Source organism: Odontesthes bonariensis, chromosome 18 (genome assembly GCF_027942865.1).
Source record: "Odontesthes bonariensis isolate fOdoBon6 chromosome 18, fOdoBon6.hap1, whole genome shotgun sequence".
In the NCBI taxonomy this organism is placed as follows: domain Eukaryota; kingdom Metazoa; phylum Chordata; class Actinopteri; order Atheriniformes; family Atherinopsidae; genus Odontesthes; species Odontesthes bonariensis.
Genome location: NC_134523.1, coordinates 17,097,808 through 17,115,467, shown reverse-complemented (window position 1 = coordinate 17,115,467; position 17,660 = coordinate 17,097,808).

The window sequence follows — 17,660 nt, the reverse complement described above, 5'->3', positions numbered from 1 at the left end:
ATCTTAACGAGACACAAACACCAGAGCAATGGAGTCTATGATAAGCATGCTATTCTTTATCCTCAGTGTGTGGTTGTGTGCCAGACTGTGGAAAGAGTCTGTCTCAGAAATGGATGACAGTAGCAAGAAGTAACACTGCTCGAAAACAAAAGACAGAAGAAGAGTTTGAAGGATCCTGGTTTGTATCCCAGCTGGAGCCTTTCTGTCTGGAGTTTGCATGTTCTCCCAGTGCATGCATGGGATCTCTCCAGATACTCTGGTTTCCTCCCACTATCCATAAACATACATATTTAGTTATTCTTAAACTGATCCTAGGACAGAGTGTGAGCATACATAGCTTTTTGCCTCATTTGTCTCTATATAGGCTGTGTGATGAACCGCAACCAGAGTGTGCCCTGCCTCCTGCCTGATGGTAGATGAGATGGACCCAAAAACAAACATATGTCACACTATGCTGTATGCTGGGACAGGAGCACCACCTTATTAAATTTGCTCTCCAATTACCTTTACCTATAATAATGTTTGCCTTGTTAGTTTGTGTTTAGCTAAAAACAATCAGTTCTGGTAGCTAAAGGAAGAGATGGAGAGAGGAAAATGACAGAGAAGATGGATATTACCTGGAGAAATTAGATAACAAGCTGGTATTGTGTTGAAATTAAATTCCCAACAAAATCCAGTCTCCTTTTTTTGCTTAGCATATTCAACATATGTGGAGGGTTTCATAAGTCACAATATTAATATTAAGGATGTTTTCTAATCTTGAAACTCCTTAAAAAGTTTAGTTTAGTTTTAAGTTCATACAAAATGCATCTTCAGAACAAGCAGGAATACAATAGGCCATCTCAACAAACTGATATGTGACCTCAGTTTCAGTCTCTTTGGTGTCTTTTGTCTAAGACTGTCATACACTTTGACATAAGACAGGGCTAAACTAGCACAGTGATCTACAACAAATTCTTGCTTTTAGAAATGGGCACAAATACTATGTAGTAAAAACAAATTAATGTTAGAAAAATTAAAACATTAATTTGATGATAATAGTAAAGTTAATCGAGCAATCCTCTGTGATCCAATAGCGATTTAAACCTTCCCTTGCTCCACATTTTTATGCCAACAGCATAAATACCCTTTATTTTAAGCTATTGGGAGAAAAAACCTTGTTGTTCTTCTTTCAAAACATTAGTTTTAGAAATAATGGATATAAAGAAAACAGAGCAAATCAGTGCAAAACAAACAGATCTTTTAACACTACGGTGTCAATTTGATCTTTCCCCCCTGAGGCTGCTTATTTGGTCGATACAATCAAGGATTCCAGCGGTCCATCTAACTGCTACTTCAGATGACCTTTTATCATATTACACTGCTGAATGCTGAATTGCAATCGTGCTTTGGCAAATGTGCCTTGTTTTAAAAGTGCATTTTTCCAGGTAGTCTGAATGAGATGGGCCTGAACTTAATTCGCAATGTTTCTTAATATGTCCTGATATGCTTGAATAATGAAAAGTCGTATTGAAATATGTGCAATTCTTACGGAGTTATAACGGAGTTATGTTGCGTATTTCAAAGGAAGAATGACATGTCCACCATGGATTCTATTTTCAAACCTGTGGTCCTCAAATTTGAAAACACTTTTTTTCTCAACATTTAATTTGTGTCTGTATTTTTGTAATTATTTGAATTTCTGTTGTATTCCTGTATCACAAAATGCAGGGGATTAATTTGACAGCCCACTGAGACAGAGCAACACACAGAGATGGATTTCTTAGTAAAAGTCCTTTGTGAAAATGAAATAAACCCAATGTTTCACAGCATTGTCATTGTGGGCTGATGTGAAAAACAGCTGCCGCTTTGTTGTTCTGCCAGATGTTTCATGTAGTTTTTCTCAAAAGAGACTGATGTCTCTGTGGATTTGTTTCATAGTTGGTTTTGAATTGTCTCTAACAACTAGAACTTGTTATCTGAAGTAGCAGTTTCAAGGCATAAGACCAGCGCTAAAAAATAAGTGTACAGAATTATTTAGTTTCCTCTCCATCAGGAATAATGTTTGTTTTTCCTTCCAAAAATGGCCATTTTAAATGAAGGCAGAACATTATGGAGACCTGTTGACTCCAAATCAGTTCAGTGTAAACAAACTGACCTTGATTTAGCTTTTCAGAAGTAGACAAGTGAAATTGTGCCCATCTTTAGTTTTGCATCTTTTTGCTGATCCAAAGCATAAAGACAGGGGAAGTGAACAACATTTGCTTCTTATAGTAGCCCCTGTCAAGGAGTTGGATATTTGGTAGCAAATATCCTATTTGGCTGGAAGCAGGAAACAGGCTTGTCTACAAGTCACACTCCCTGTCCATATGAGAAGCTTTGCAATACATTTTGGCAGCAACTTTATGGCTTATTTCTCACTTCAAATGTTTACAAAAATCAGTCAATTATTTTCATAACTTTTTTGAAAGTTTCCATATGAAAATGTGAGATCAGACAGCCCACGACTGGGGGGTTTATCTGAGCTGTTTCAGAGAATGAGAGTACCTGTCAGTCATCTTTTTGTGACATGGCCCATCACGCATCTGATTCTGGGGAGCAGGGCAACCCGTCGTATCCAAAACGCACCCTGTAGACATGCACCATATGGATCTGTGCAACTTTGACAACTCCAAGGGCAGAATTATGACAAATTTCTGAGACTGACTCAGAATGTGTCTAAAGCTGCAGGCGTTGTGGGGTTTTCCTGGTCACAAAAGTAGTTCAAAACAGGACAGCTGCTGAACTGGTAATAGGGTCATCCCTACTCTAGGGCTCAGAATTTCTCACAAAGAATAAATGGCTGGCCTGTGTGGTTCAAATGCTGCATAGAACCACTGTGGTAAAAAAAAATTGCTGAAAACCCTAATGCTGTGCTGTGTATGACAGAAAGGTGAGACCACAGTGCATCACAGCTTATTATGTAGCAGTGTGTGTATGATGGAGTAAAAGCACTGCATTGGCAAAAAAAATGTTTAGAGTTACAAGTGCTTTATGAATGTGTATGTCAATGGGTGAATGTGGTTTGTAGTGTTAAAAGTTTTGAGTGACCAACAAGACAACAAAAGAGCCATATGAATGCAATCCATTTAGCTGGGACTGGTGAGTGTCCGTGCTGACCTGTGTTCGCCGGAACTTACAGTGAGCACATAAGTATCAGAATGAGGCCGTGGAGCAGCAGAGGAGGAAGGTGGCCAGGTGTGACACTTCTTTTCTTTTTTTTTTCTGTTTGTCTGTGTTTGTGTCACGGGTATAGTCTGTTTGTGTTATCTGTGTACAAGAGACAAGGCACTAAACTTTACCCATCACCCACAAAAGTTGATGGAAATTGATCAGAATTCTAAGGAAATCACAACATGTTACTAGGAACGGTAGAAGATTGGGATCCATTCCAGTAAAAGAGCAGACCGAGTTCCAAGAGTCCCAAAGTCAGCGAGTCACTGCAGTGCTCACTCAGTGTCTTAAAACGCAATAATCAGACCTCTAAAAACTACAATAAGAACAGAAATATATTTGCATCTAAGGATTCACCAGTACTCAGATTTTCTTTTCTAAAGACACTCTGTACCAGACAATGCAATAACTCAAATATTCATAAACAACTCGCTCAGTTTGGGACAACGGCTTGAACTGATTAGATTCTTAGCTTGAACTGTGTCGCTTATATCAATAAATCCATCATAATGGACTGCCTAAAATTTTACTTTACTTATAGTGGTAACTAGAAATGCACTCAGAGAGTGCAGACCTCCGCCAACCGCCAACCTACCTGTGGATAGCGAGCCATGTATGGACATACGTTCCTGATGTGGGCTACTTGTTCTTTGGCGCTGTCAGCAGAAGAGGCATTCCCTTCTCCCTATTCATTATTGAACAGCAGTGTTCGCCGTTATTAATTATAATTAATATTATTATTATTATAATGTTTTGTCGGGAAGCAGTGTTCTGTCGGGAAGCAGTGTTCGCCGTTCTCATTACGCTTTATGCAGTTATGCACACTGGCTTGCCGTGCAAGTAAATCCGCGCACTATGCATTCTGTCTGGCTTTGGGCACGCTATATGCAGTTATGCACACTGGCTTGCCGTTGCAATCTTTTGTTGTGCTAATTACAGCAAATCCGCGCAATATGCATTCAATCCGCGCACTATGCATTCTGTCTGGCTTTGGCTCTGTTTGGCTTTGGCACCTTGAGGTCGCGCCACCTTGTGGCAGGTCGCAAGATTGCTGCACGAACAGACGAACATCCAGACAAACATCCAGACAAAGCAACAGACAAACTCGGGCGATCACATAACCTCCTTGGCGGAGGTAATAAAAGTATCTTGAATCAAATATGCTTGAGAAACATAATACTATTACTGACAATGCGTGGTTTGAAGTGTCTTGTACAGTCTGTGTTATTTTTGTCAGTTATGGCAGTTTGTAAGATACAACTTGTAATTAACATCATCATGTGTTGAGCCCAGTGAAACGTTGCCAGAATGCTGCTGATATTATCAAATAAGGAGAGCAGAAACACATCCAACATAGAAAACAAGGGGAGATCATTAAGAAATATTGTCAACTTACATTTTCTACCAGTCTTAGTATTTTTATCTCACAGATGTAATCAGTTCAGATTACTAAATCTACTATCACAATGTGGAAAACCCTGAATGCAGTTTTGTAGATGAAGTTGTTAAAGGTGGTGGTTGTGAGCTGAATCATAATAAATGTGGTTAAAGCTTTCCAGTTCATAATTTGGTTGTTGTGCAGCCTCCCTACTAATATAAACTAAGTTTTCAGAAGCAACAGGCAGTTCTTTTCAGTTAATAAGCTAAAACCCCTTACTTTAGAGGTGAATTTCCAACTTGTTCAACTGATCCCAATCTGCTAATTATATCAATTAATATTAATATCATTTATTCCTTTATGCAAGTAGTTTTTTAAAAGTCTGAGACAATTAAGCCTTCTCTTGGATAGAACATGGAAAAAAGATACTTTATTGGGATAATCTTATATTGCTGTTTGACATACTGTATCTAGACTACACTAGAAAAACAAAAAGGTCTCCCCTGGGTACTATTTAGTTTCCCTTTTGGGAAAAACTGTTCCCTCAGAACTAATACATTTGAGCTTCTCAACCAGATGATGACTTATATAATAATAAATCCCAACCTCTTTTCACAGAGCCTTCCCTAAAAAAATGTCATTGGGTTTATTCAGACACTTCCATTTAAGGACCAATTAGCTTGGCTTGGTAATTGTAGAGATTTTTTCACCAGTATGTTTTAACATTTTCAAGGCATATGTTTAATATGTAGCTAACATTAGTTAAAACCTAACTCAAAACACACAACGTTTGTTCAAAATAAGTGAGAGCACAAGTACTGTAAATCATCTCAACCTGAGTTTACCTAAACATTTTTCACTTTCCCAAACTGTAGTAGTGACTAAGCCAAAAGATACAGCCTTGTTGGATAAATGGCTAATGGACTGCACTTATAAAGCACATGTCAACTTTAGCTAAGTTCCACAAAACATACCGCTGAGCCATTGACACAGACCCAGACACCTGAGCCATGGTCACATGTCGTTTGTGAGGCTGCACTGGGGGGGGGGGGTTGTAGCTCAGAAGGAAGGGCAGTCGCCCACTGGCTTCCCCAGGTCACCTGTCAAAGCGTCCTTGGGCAAGACACTGAACCCCACGTTGCCTACTGATGCATGCATGCAAGATATATCTAACTTGCCTGTAACAACCTGTAACACTGAAACTAAAGAAAGTTGTCAGTAATTTTCTACATTGGAAATTTAATTTGAAACTCTTTTGGATGTGGAGAAATTGTAATTACAGTCAGGTATTCAGCTCTATTGATGGAACACGAGGCTTAATCTACAGCTCCTGCAAACCCTGTCAAGCTTATTTGAGTTGAAGTGGTTTAAAAGGCCACTTTCATCTAGAACAGGTGCGATCCGTGTGTGAGGAAAGTGGCCCAACCAATTTTAGGGAGAGACTAAATGGAAGAGGGAGGTCTAAGTCACTGTCTCCGAAGTAAATGTTTTCATTTTCCATTCCTGCTTATTCCTGTGTAGGATTACAGGAAAGATTGAGCCTGTTTTAATATGCATTGACACGCAAACACAGGGGCCACTTAGAGGCTTCAATTCAATGTCATTGTGCACTCTAACATCCAAGGTCAAGTGGAGAACCTGAACTCACATCCCCCATTAAGAATTTTTCCATCTGACTTATACATAGGTAATAATTCTACCGCATTGTTATTCAGCGTATATGCTAATTTGTTCTTCAACATCTTGTTTAACGCAACATAATAATAATAGGAACACTGATGAAATATAATTGTTCAAATACCAGCACTTTTCTTATCTGATTCTACTTCCATTTACTGATTCAAAGCCCAACAGAGCCTATTCTGCAGTGAGTAGCTGCTGCTGTCTGCTCCTGTGTGAGTTGTCACAGCAGCAGCTTCCCTGTGCTGACTGTATGTTAGGGGTATTTGAAAAGCATATGAAAAGATGACCTGAAGAAACTGGGGCGAACCTACAGAGATGATGTGCAGACAGAGGATGTCTGATTCAAGTTTAATTCTGGCATAATATTCTGCACAGGGGACACAGGAAACTTAGATAAACCTCATATATAGTCATTCCTGAGGCTCTGGGTAACACTACATTTGAAGAGGATTTTTGCTGTGAGAGCACATCTTAGATAAAAAGAAAAAAGCCAAATTGTTCATGTGCGTTTCTGCATCAGTATACTTGTATAGCCGTCTTTGTGAGAGCCAGTTTGAGTTTTAGAACAAAGCACTTTGAGAAAGCGAAGACATTTTGACAGGTCCACACTTTCTGACAAGACTCTAAAGGAGTGTTTGAAGGTGAAGAGTTGATCAAGTGATTAATGGCAGTTCTACATGTAACTGAAGTATCTGCAGTCTCAGTGATTCAGTGAAACAGGGAAGTAATATACACACAAACAATTGGACGTTATCTAGACTTTGCGCCAGGCAGAATGTGTTGTGGAGAAAATAGGGCCGAGTACACTGTCGGTTAGCAGTCCATTGGGGAGTTTATTGAACAAACTGTCACAGCAAATATGCATACAGAATGTACAAAATGTCCGACGAGCTCATCTTGTGACACCCTTTTATACCGTTTTATCATAACAAGTGTACGTGGCCCTCTCTGGAGGCGCCTAGCTTTCGCAGTTTATCATAAACACGCTCATTCTAACTATCAACAATATTCATATGAACCAGTCAACAAGGCACAAGATGTAACTAGGCCAGATGTCATGAGGATGTCATGACATCCTTCTCCCACAATGTTGAATACATTACAAGTACAAGCAATACCCAGTGATGCCCTGATTCTGACATTTTTGTCCTGCATGCAGCTCATCTTGAAAGTTTTGTGGCTGCAAAGCAAATTGAAAGTGTCCATGAAGTATATATCAGTATGCAGTGACGTGCTAGGTGTGCCTGAGCATCCCTGTGCATGTAGGTATTTGTGTATGTATGCACATGAATTATCTTTTATCTGTGGGCAAAAACATCAAATAAAGCATAAAGAGCATCATGAATTTGGAGTCAGGTCACAAAATACCATTTGTTTGTACAGTAGTCTTTGCTCAATTTATGCTTCCCTGATATATTTCCTGCCTTTTTTTAATTTCTTACATTCACATGCACTCAGAAATGGATATCAGAGTAAAAAATGTTTTCATGTTGTAGAAGATTTATGCAAAATATGGCTTACCATCATGAACTTGAGCAGCACAGTGTGCACAAATACTAGAATGGTAAGTTTAAAACCTATCAAATGCAAGAAACATTGGGAAACACAATCAAATTGTGCTGCCTGATGTTTTCTCTTGCTTATCTGATCTTATAAGTGTAATAATTCTAGGGTGTGTGTGTGTGTGTTAAGATGAGAAATAATTCATCTTATTTTGTGTATGAGATAGCATGCATGGTTCATGAAATAATAAGAAAAAAAGTTATTTTTAAAAGAGGTCTTGGAGAACACATTTACTATTGGCAAATATTTGTCCTGATGATGAAGAGAATTTAATCAGAAGACCTTGCTCTGAGAAAGAATATAGAAGAAAAGAGAAAGTGGAAAAGAGCTCTTCATGTTGTCTCTGCATTGCCTGTTCCTCTCTGCTAGACAAGAGCAGAAAAATGGATTTCCGGGCAGCCCAAATATGGTCAGGCGATGAGGTGTGCAACAGATGAGTCATCCTCCAGCCTCCCACACTCCCCAGCATTGCATGTGTGCAAGACAGAGAGGGAGAGGGAGCAGAGTGAGACAGCAGAAGAATAAAGACATAAAAGCAATGCAAAAACTGTGAAGAGCAACCCTAAGATAAAAGTAATGGTGTGCAGATTATGACATCTACACATGTGCACTGGGGGAATAATGAGATGAGAAAGCAAAAGCAATGAGTGCATAACATTAGTCTCTGCACACTGTGATAAAAGTCCTCTTTCCAAGGCCCTGCATTATTCTACCTGCAAGTACTGGTTCTAGAATAAAGCATTATTTAGCATTGGGATATGCATTTTGCTGTGCTTTAGGATGCAGAATGAAACATATGGCTCTGAATAATTGCATACATAGTACATATACATTGCATACAAAATTTTAGGACCACTTTTACATATTAACTGTGAAAAATATCTGTTGCACAAAAAGCACTGAGAGATTGATATGGATATACAGTGATAGGCTGCATCAAGTTCTGCAATGCAGTGGCTTCTGTGACGGCATACAAGAGAGTTTAAAAGAGAGAAAAAGTTGGCTTATTATAATGAGTGGGATAAAACCATTTGACCTGACTGGCACGAGAAGGGGCACTCTATCAGTTCTTAAATTATTTATGCATTAGCTTTCATAGTCTCAGTAATTAGTTTGGGAACATAACTGTGTTCTGAGGTTTCCTAAATCTGACTCATTAAAGGTTAAAAAAATCTCATTATCTAATTTTCCTTTTATGCTTCATTAGTTTCTTTCAAACAAGACTTTAAAACAGCTAATGCAACAAAAAAAACATTATTTGATTTGATTTAAAGTAACTATAGTGTTAACCCCTGCTAATCCATAACCTGAAAACATGTCGCTGAACTCATATTATTCATGTCATTATTACATGCGTCATAGAGATGTGGAACATGGCACCTCTGGGAATGACTCTGTTAGGCTCGGCTGGGGAGCGAACTTCTTATATTTGCAACTGCGGTTTTGGTCTAAGTTGTTAGCGATTAGGATTTATACATGCTTATTTTAATCGAGCTGTGTAACACACCAGGTCAACATCAGATTAAATTGATATGAAATGTGTTGAGCTATTTCCATCATTTTCTGCTCTGCTCACACAAATCGCATTAGATTCAGCATATTGTTTTTGTACCAAAACTTGTGCATTTGTTTTATGTCTGCAAGTTAAGAAAAAACAAACAGTAGATATTTCTTACTCATATAACATACACTAGTAATCTAAATTCATAACTCAAACTTGGAAATACCTTCAAATTTCGCTTGCAGTTGTTTGACATGATTTGGCACAGCTACTCTACTTGATCATAAGCTATCTTTCTTTTGGCTTGTTTTACTATGGAATACACTGCCTGGTCCCCCAAAAAATTGCATACTCTGATATTATGTTGCACCCCTTTTTAGGTTTGATTTTCAGATGCAGTCCTTTTGGCATTGTGCCAACAATCTTGTGCAATGTCACAACATTCATTTCCATCTAGAGTTGTGGAGTTGCCAAGATTTTGAATGATGGGAGTGTGGAAAGTCTTCTCTGGCACATCCCAAAGAGATTAAGGTCTGTGGAGTCAAATGCATGTGTGCAAATGATGTCTTTGCTCCCTGAACCGATTTTTCAAAATTTGAGCCTGATGATTCCTGCCATTGTCATCTTGGAATATGCCAGTGCAATCAGGGAATATTTGTAGAAAAGTCTTGATGCAAAAACCATGTTTTTCAGTACATTCACATGGTAGGCTGATCTCACTTTTTGGCATATAATGTAACTGAAAACAAACCTGTAAGAATGTAGACATTGTACGATACTTCCAAATCGCTCCATATACATCTCCCTATACATTTGGAAAGCACTATTAAAAGGTAAATTCATTATAAAGTTGACTATATAGTGAATACTGTATAATCTGAAACACAGACAGACCAGTTCTTTCCTTTATTCTAAAAAAAACAAAAAAAAAACAATGGCAATCTAGTTATGGAGAGCCAGGCTGGTTGTTTCCTTGAAAAAGGCAATATAAAGACTTTAGGCTATAACATTGGAATGTCATAGATCCTCTCATCAATATTTCAGCAATAAAACATTGTACATATAACGTACATTCCACAAAATATCCAATACTTCCTTTAAAATCCATTCTCTGAGAATGATGGATTTCTGTGTACCATTCAATACACCTATTTGCAATCCATCCAAACGTTAAGATATAGATGCACCTTCTGCCAATTTTCCACCTCCCTTATCTCATTAGCTGTGCTATTGCATGGCTCTGAAAGCAATGCATGTACAGCATATACATAAATGCATCACCGCCCACTAACTATTTGAATGTAGTAATGAAGTTGTGTTAAGTATTCATATAATATACAATCACAAAGAATTATATCATCAAAAAAGTCACTAATCTTTTAAGACAGCTTAGAGACACATAATTTAACTTTGTGGAACTCTCATTTGGGAGAGAAGGAGCTAATCCTGTTGAGCCTGAGCAGCTCGTCTCACTGCTGTTCGTGTGAAAAGAGGCAGAATGTTATACTGTTATCAAACTTCTTGTCCATCATGTGGCTGTTATCCAAAGGAAATTTCAGCTACACGTGGGGGAAAATTTTGATATTCACATCAGCTTCTGTGTTCCAATTATACCAACTTTAATAACATGCACCCATGAGGTGACAAAAAGCTGTGATATCTGTTCTTTTCTTGTAGTCTGTCATGGGGGATGAAAGCCAAGCAGCAAGGGATGGGATGCCAATTTTAGTGTTTGTACTGTGAGAAAACTTGTTAATAATATTCATAGCACACATTTGTGTCTCTATATTTCTGTGATATATATTCAGCATGTTGCACTTTAATAATACCAATCTTTTATTAGGCTGTTTTTATTTTCCTAAAAAACACAATTAAAAATGCCAATGATTTATAGCAAAGTGAGCTGTTAAGTTTATGTGAGAATGTTGGTTTTTGTTTTCTGCAGTTTTCAGTAACTTTCTCATTTGTTGTTCTCTTTGTCAAAATTGTTAATAATAAAGCAAAAGTTTAACATTTTAAGATGAATCATCCATTCACTCCACAGTTGAGCTTTACAAATGAGAATTGTATTGACTTTCTTGTGTACGTAACCCTTACAATAGAAACTGAATGTGAATGTCTCCCAGAGCCACTCTTCCAACATATCTTTTCAGCTTTTTTGTGTGTTTATTATATCTTTAAAGCAACAGTGAAAATTCCTATTCATACACAACTGACAACCTAGGTCTCCAAAAAATGTAATTCTATCAAAAAGGCGACAAGAAATTTGCCACAGGATCAAGGCCAGCCTTCTTCCGTTTTGTCTCTAGTTGTCTGGAATTTACCGAACAACTCTCTGACAGGTAAAACCATGTTTGTCTTTCCTGTAGCTGAATCAGTTTCCTCCACATTAACCTGTTCAGGAGAGGCCTTCCTCTGGCACTCAGAGCAGCGAAACTCCTGTGAGTCATTCTGCTACATGCCCACAGATCTCTCTCTCTCTCTGATATTTATTAATTTCCCACCACCTGCCCCATCAACACCTAATGAATCTTGGCCGTTTCATAGACATGATGGTGATTGAGAACAGTGCATGCTGTCCGCTCACTGTTGTTGTTGTCGTTGAAAGTGAAAAACAGCAGGGAGCCACAGTCAGATTAAAGCGGATGTTTTTTTCTTTACAAATCGCTCATCTTTCTTATGTGAACAATACAAACACAAATCAGTATGAATAAATGAACTACGCACTTAATGAATAAACTACACGTAAACTCTTCAACTCGGGCTGACCAAGAGGCAGACCAGCTAAAGAGAAAATGGAGGGGTTCAGTTCTGTTCTGCAGGATGTTGGGGGGGAATCAATTTCCTGTCACAAACCAAGTGGCCGACTTTTTTTTCCTTTTTTTTCATTCCATGTCCAAGTTGATGACAAAAACAATTGCGTTGCCACCCAGGATGTTCAGCAGACAGCAGTAAACGGAAATGGGAGACGGCAGCAGAACTTATGACCAGCTGATGAGCCCTGTGGGATATTGATTACAAAGAGTGAAAACACATCTTAGTGTCTGTCCTGCTGAGACCGAACTGTATGAAAAGTATCTTCCTTCATTAATATCTTTCACATTGCATAAAAACTATGTTTATACAGTCCTCTCACCCAGATTTTCTTTTTCTTTTTAGTGATTTTTGTGAACAGCATATGCTGGCATGTTGCTAGCAAGTCAGGCAGTCGTCAGCTTCAGACAATAGAAAGATCTTGGTTGCATGAGACAGGGCCAATGTGCCTTCTTGACACAAAAAAGCAAACTTGTCATCTTTCTTTATCCTCCTCTATAAACTTGTTTGGAGATGAATTTGAAAGTAACAGGCTAATTCACCTGATGCGTTTTCTGTGATGACTACAAGGCAAACGGTGGCGGTAACCAAATCAGAATAATGTCTAAACAACATTATCTAACTGAGCTCAGCCAGAGAACAACAACTGAGGCATGTCCTTTTTATATGCTACTTTTGATCATCTGGATACTAACAAAAGGTTATTATTATTATTTCAGCCTGTCCTTTTCCCCCACAATATGAATAAAATACAAATTCTAACTTGTATTTGTGACTGTATGGACTACCCTGTTATTTGTACATGTAAAATGAAATGTTGAAATGGATTACTTTTCAACAAGCTCCGCTTTTCCCTGTATTTTCCTTATCTTGGAGTAAAGAAACAGGGCAGCCTGTACTTTTAGTAAAGCAGATGAACCTCTTACTGTGACTTCAGCCACACATGAAGTATGGTGTCTGCAAATGAGCAGAGGAGGTTGGAGACAGGAAGAACAACCCACAATACGTACATGTGCTTTAAATAGTAAAACTGTTTTTAGGGTTATGAACATGTTTTTTTCAGGTTGTAATTATCAATGTTAAATTGAAGAAATCCTAATCTTGCATCACTTTTCAAAATTGAATTATGCATTAACACTACATCAAAAAATATTTTAGCAGTATTTTAAATTCATGCCATGCAAAGCATCTAAAAAACTTGAGCATTGCCCACGCCTGTGAACACCCACCAAGAATTCTGTTTGTTTCTTTTATTTCCCATTGTCTTGGCCAAAGCATAACATGATAGCCCCCAAATATGCAAAACGTCTCTGCACATGTTAAAAGTAAAAACCTTGAGAAACAACATCTGCGGGTGTTCATTAAAATTAATATTTAACACACAATAAACATAATAAAATCTAAATCAAATGATTCAGAGTTTACTTCTCTACAAGAGAAAAAGAAAACTCCCTGTTGTGATCAGGCACTATGAGGTATTTTTTAATGACCTTAAAAGATTTTTTTTTTAGTGACCTTGGCACAGTAAATATGTAGCATCTAGAAAATATGATTGTTATTGTGGTATTAACTCATTTGCCCTCAGGTACACTGTTATCATCTCCACATACTGCAGCTCTTCATTTGTTAGTGTTTAAGGAACGACTTGTTGGTATTCTGCATTTGGTTCCTTTCCCATTTACAAAACTTGTAACTACTTTTATCCTTACTGAGCACTTTCTATCCTGAATTTGGTATTTTTTTCAGGTGAATCTGGTGCATTTGAGAAAAAAAATTAACTCCTTTAGTTTATCTATATCGTGCTGACAGCAGAAACGAGACCTCTAAGTGGTGTGTTGCTTGATTTGTGAGCAGTGATTTGTAGAAACCGGAGATGGCAATTGGTTTTGGAAAAGGCATCAATTCTCTTCTTTTTTTTGTCCTTCTAACTGCGCCTGTCCTACTTTTGCTCTTTACTGTTAGAAGACTCTCCATGTAAGAGAATTGCATTTGAAGCCGTTGAAATTGAAAATGCTTCAAAGTAAGAACAATATTTGCATTTCTCTTTCTACAACTCTCACTCGCTTCACATTTTCAGTCATATTGAGACTAAATCAGGTGTGCAACACAGACCAGACAGCGTGAGAAGCATCTCAGTCAGATTGACTCTCAGCAATTAGCTTCCTGTACAAGACAAGAACTTCTGCACACGGGAAGCACAGTGAGTCTAGCACTTGTTGAATGCAGTCAATGTTCTTCTGTGGAGTAAGCAACAAGAACAGGCTTTAACGTGAACGTGCATTAGAAATGAGAAATTAACAATGAGCCTTAAGCTGCTTCAATACTCTTTTATTCCCCACAGTCTGCAGCAAGCATGACAACAAGTGATCTTTACACCTGCAACCATCAGACTGTGAGACATTTTTTGGTCAATATTAAGCAAAAGAAAAAACAGCGCCTCACTTCCCTTGTATACATTACATGCAGTGCAGCTGTGTTCACACTCTTTCCCATGCTTTGCAGTCTAATTCTGTTAACTAACTGTGGCATAATTTGTTATTGCTAATCAAGAAAAGTAATTTCCTTCCTCCTGGTTGAAACATGAGTAGTATGCTGGTACAGCCTGTTGCAGCTACAACTACAAACAGCACCATCTAGGGTTGAGATGACACCATAGCTGCAATCAGCATGGTCCATGAAAGCAGACACTGAGCACAGCCAATGATCTAAGTCATTTTTTTGGTAACTTAAGCAGGATTTGAGCCAAACAGGCCTGCATGGGTGCAGAGTTCATAAAGTAAAATGCTGCAGAAATTAATAGATTATCTTTACTGCAATAATTGATCAAATAAACAGAAACTTTTGGAGCTTTTACAACAAAATTAAACCACCAGTGTAGAAAACACTGGCTCACCTTGCTGAAAAGAGCTACATGAGTCAGATATATGTGGGGATTTGCCTCTGTTTGAACATGAAAGTGAAGCCTCTTTCTGGTTCCATAATGCTGCCTACAAAATTTCTATGTTTGAAGAGGGCTGTCCTGGAAAGGAGTTGTGGAGGCGAGAAGTCCACAGGTGCAGTGGTGATTCCTCAACTTTTTACTCTCACTGACTTATATGGGCATTTGTTTATATAACTGTGCCTACAGCAGCCTACGCCTCCCTTGCAAATGAGCACTGGCAAAACATAAGACATCCATGGCTTAAATCAGTCAGTGCAACAGTTTGGGAGATCATTGTTTTAAGCCCATGTTGGATGTTTATTAATTCCTCTCATATTTGCTGCATGCATACACACGGAGCGACGGCTGTGTTACCGACAGAAAAGCAGCTCTGGCTCAGTAGCTGCAGGTTAAATAAACTCGCGTAAGGGCAGTTAATCTGTAAACAGCAAACACACCCTCCACTCGTGCTATTTGTTTTGAACCTGCCTGGTGTTTTTCCACCAGAATTACTTTATTTTTTTCAAACCAACGGTTCATCATTACAACTCATTGCTTCTTGTCCCTTTGGGCCTGATATTTCGATAATGCATGAAAAAGAAGGAAAGTTGTTTTCATTATTGGGTCAAACTCTCCTCAGCTCCTCACATGCTGGCTGTCTAATTGCTCATTTGATTGCACAGTTTGCCATCCGTTTGTCACATCCATTGAGAAGCACTCTGCTTAAACTGTAGAAGCAATGACAAAAATTAACATCAGATATTTCTCCTTAGATATCTGCTGCTTTGGGAACTCCAAATAAACCTACAATGGGGTTATCAAGGGTGGCTTTAACTAAGTTTCTTTATTCACTCTCTTAACAGATCATTCATAAGTTTGTTCTTGCATGTTGGTCCTAAGATTTCCTTAGGCTGATAAGTTGGTGTAAAGGTGGCACAGCTTTTCTCCCTTACAGGTCCTGTTAACCAACAAATAGGATGAAGCTTTCACTTCAGTAATAGACCAGATATTGGGCACATTTCTGGCAAATGTCCCATAAAAGCAGGTTAATATTCAGGTTGGAATCAACTGAAAATGAGTGCAATTACCACATAGGTTGTTTGTTGTGAATGATGGGTTTTAATTGCTATAATCTACAGAATGAGAGAACAGAAGTGTGTGGGATCGAGCCATGTTGTGGGGCAAGTGGCATGTGCGTAACATGTATTATTGCGTTGCAATGCACAGCACATTGTTTTGTGATGACACATTTCTCTGGTATGCTTGTGTGAAGAAATACAAATTCAGTTGTTTTTACACATGCTCCGACGTCATCAGCCTCCCATCTGACTTCAATCCAAACAACATTTTGCTGGAGATGATCTCATTTCTGTCTGAAATGTTATTAAATTTAGTCCCAGTGGGGAAATGGCTTTCCACAAAATAGAAGTACATATATCGGAGACGTTTTTTTTGTTGTTGTTTTTTAAACAAGAGCTTTCTCTAGCTGTCAAAGCCCATAAAACTGTAACGAGACATTTTGTGATGTAATTGTAAAAAGCAAAAGAGAAAACAAACCTACATCAATTCAAGGAAGATGGGGTGTCATTATTGTTATTACTCAAATCAGTAATAAAAATGCACTCTGATAGACTGATATAGGATTGAAAATACAATCACACAGATGCACAATTATTAGTACTGATAAAGTCAAATGAAAGACCTAAAGATGGCACAAATGTGGTAAATTTAATGTCAATTGCAATTTTTCAAAACTTAAGTAAATGAAAATTGCAGGTAATGTTTCCTAATCAGAAACAGAGTAGGTCCATGTAATTTCTATATACATATGTTGTATGTTTACGAAATGACATTTGTAGCTCTTTAATTGCAATCTGAAATTGCGTAGCGTTTTTAAAATAGACCATATCCTGTTGTCATGTTTATGTATGGCAAAGGGACTAATCACACCTGCAGGTCACTTAACCCCCAAGCTGACAAGTTGTTCCTGTCCTTACATCTCGTTAAATGGAGCAGGATATAACATCATTGTGGTGTTCTGTAAAGATTGTGATAATTTCCCCCAAAAAGATTCTCAAACCACCACATCCAGACAAACTTGACTCCTCACTCCCACAATTCTTGATAAAATAGGCCTACAGGAAAAATATCGAAAAGGGACACGACTGATGATCACAGCTCTGTGCTCCTCAGATACACTTCCTGGCGCGTGCCTTTTTGGACAGTCATTTATTTATTCTTATCCAATTTTCCACACGTGGAGCTTTGCTAGAGGAATGGAGCCAGCTTCATTACACCAACAGTCAGACACCCACGTCAGGTTATCCCTTTCACAGTTCGAGAACTACCCAGATCCGCCCACAATCCCCGGAGAGAGACTAGTAGCAAGGATGGGTGGATGGAGGAAGGGAGGAAGGGAGGAAGGGAGGGGCACCTATTCCTGTGTGCACGTGGGTTTTTGTGTACGTGAGTGTGTGTTTCTGAGAGGAAGAGCGAGGGACAGACAGACAGGCAGAGAGAGGATGTGGCCGTCTGTGTGTACTGCATCCACCTCTACTTTTTAGTGGTTGAGGTGGTACTGTCGGTATACATCACAGTACATTCTACAC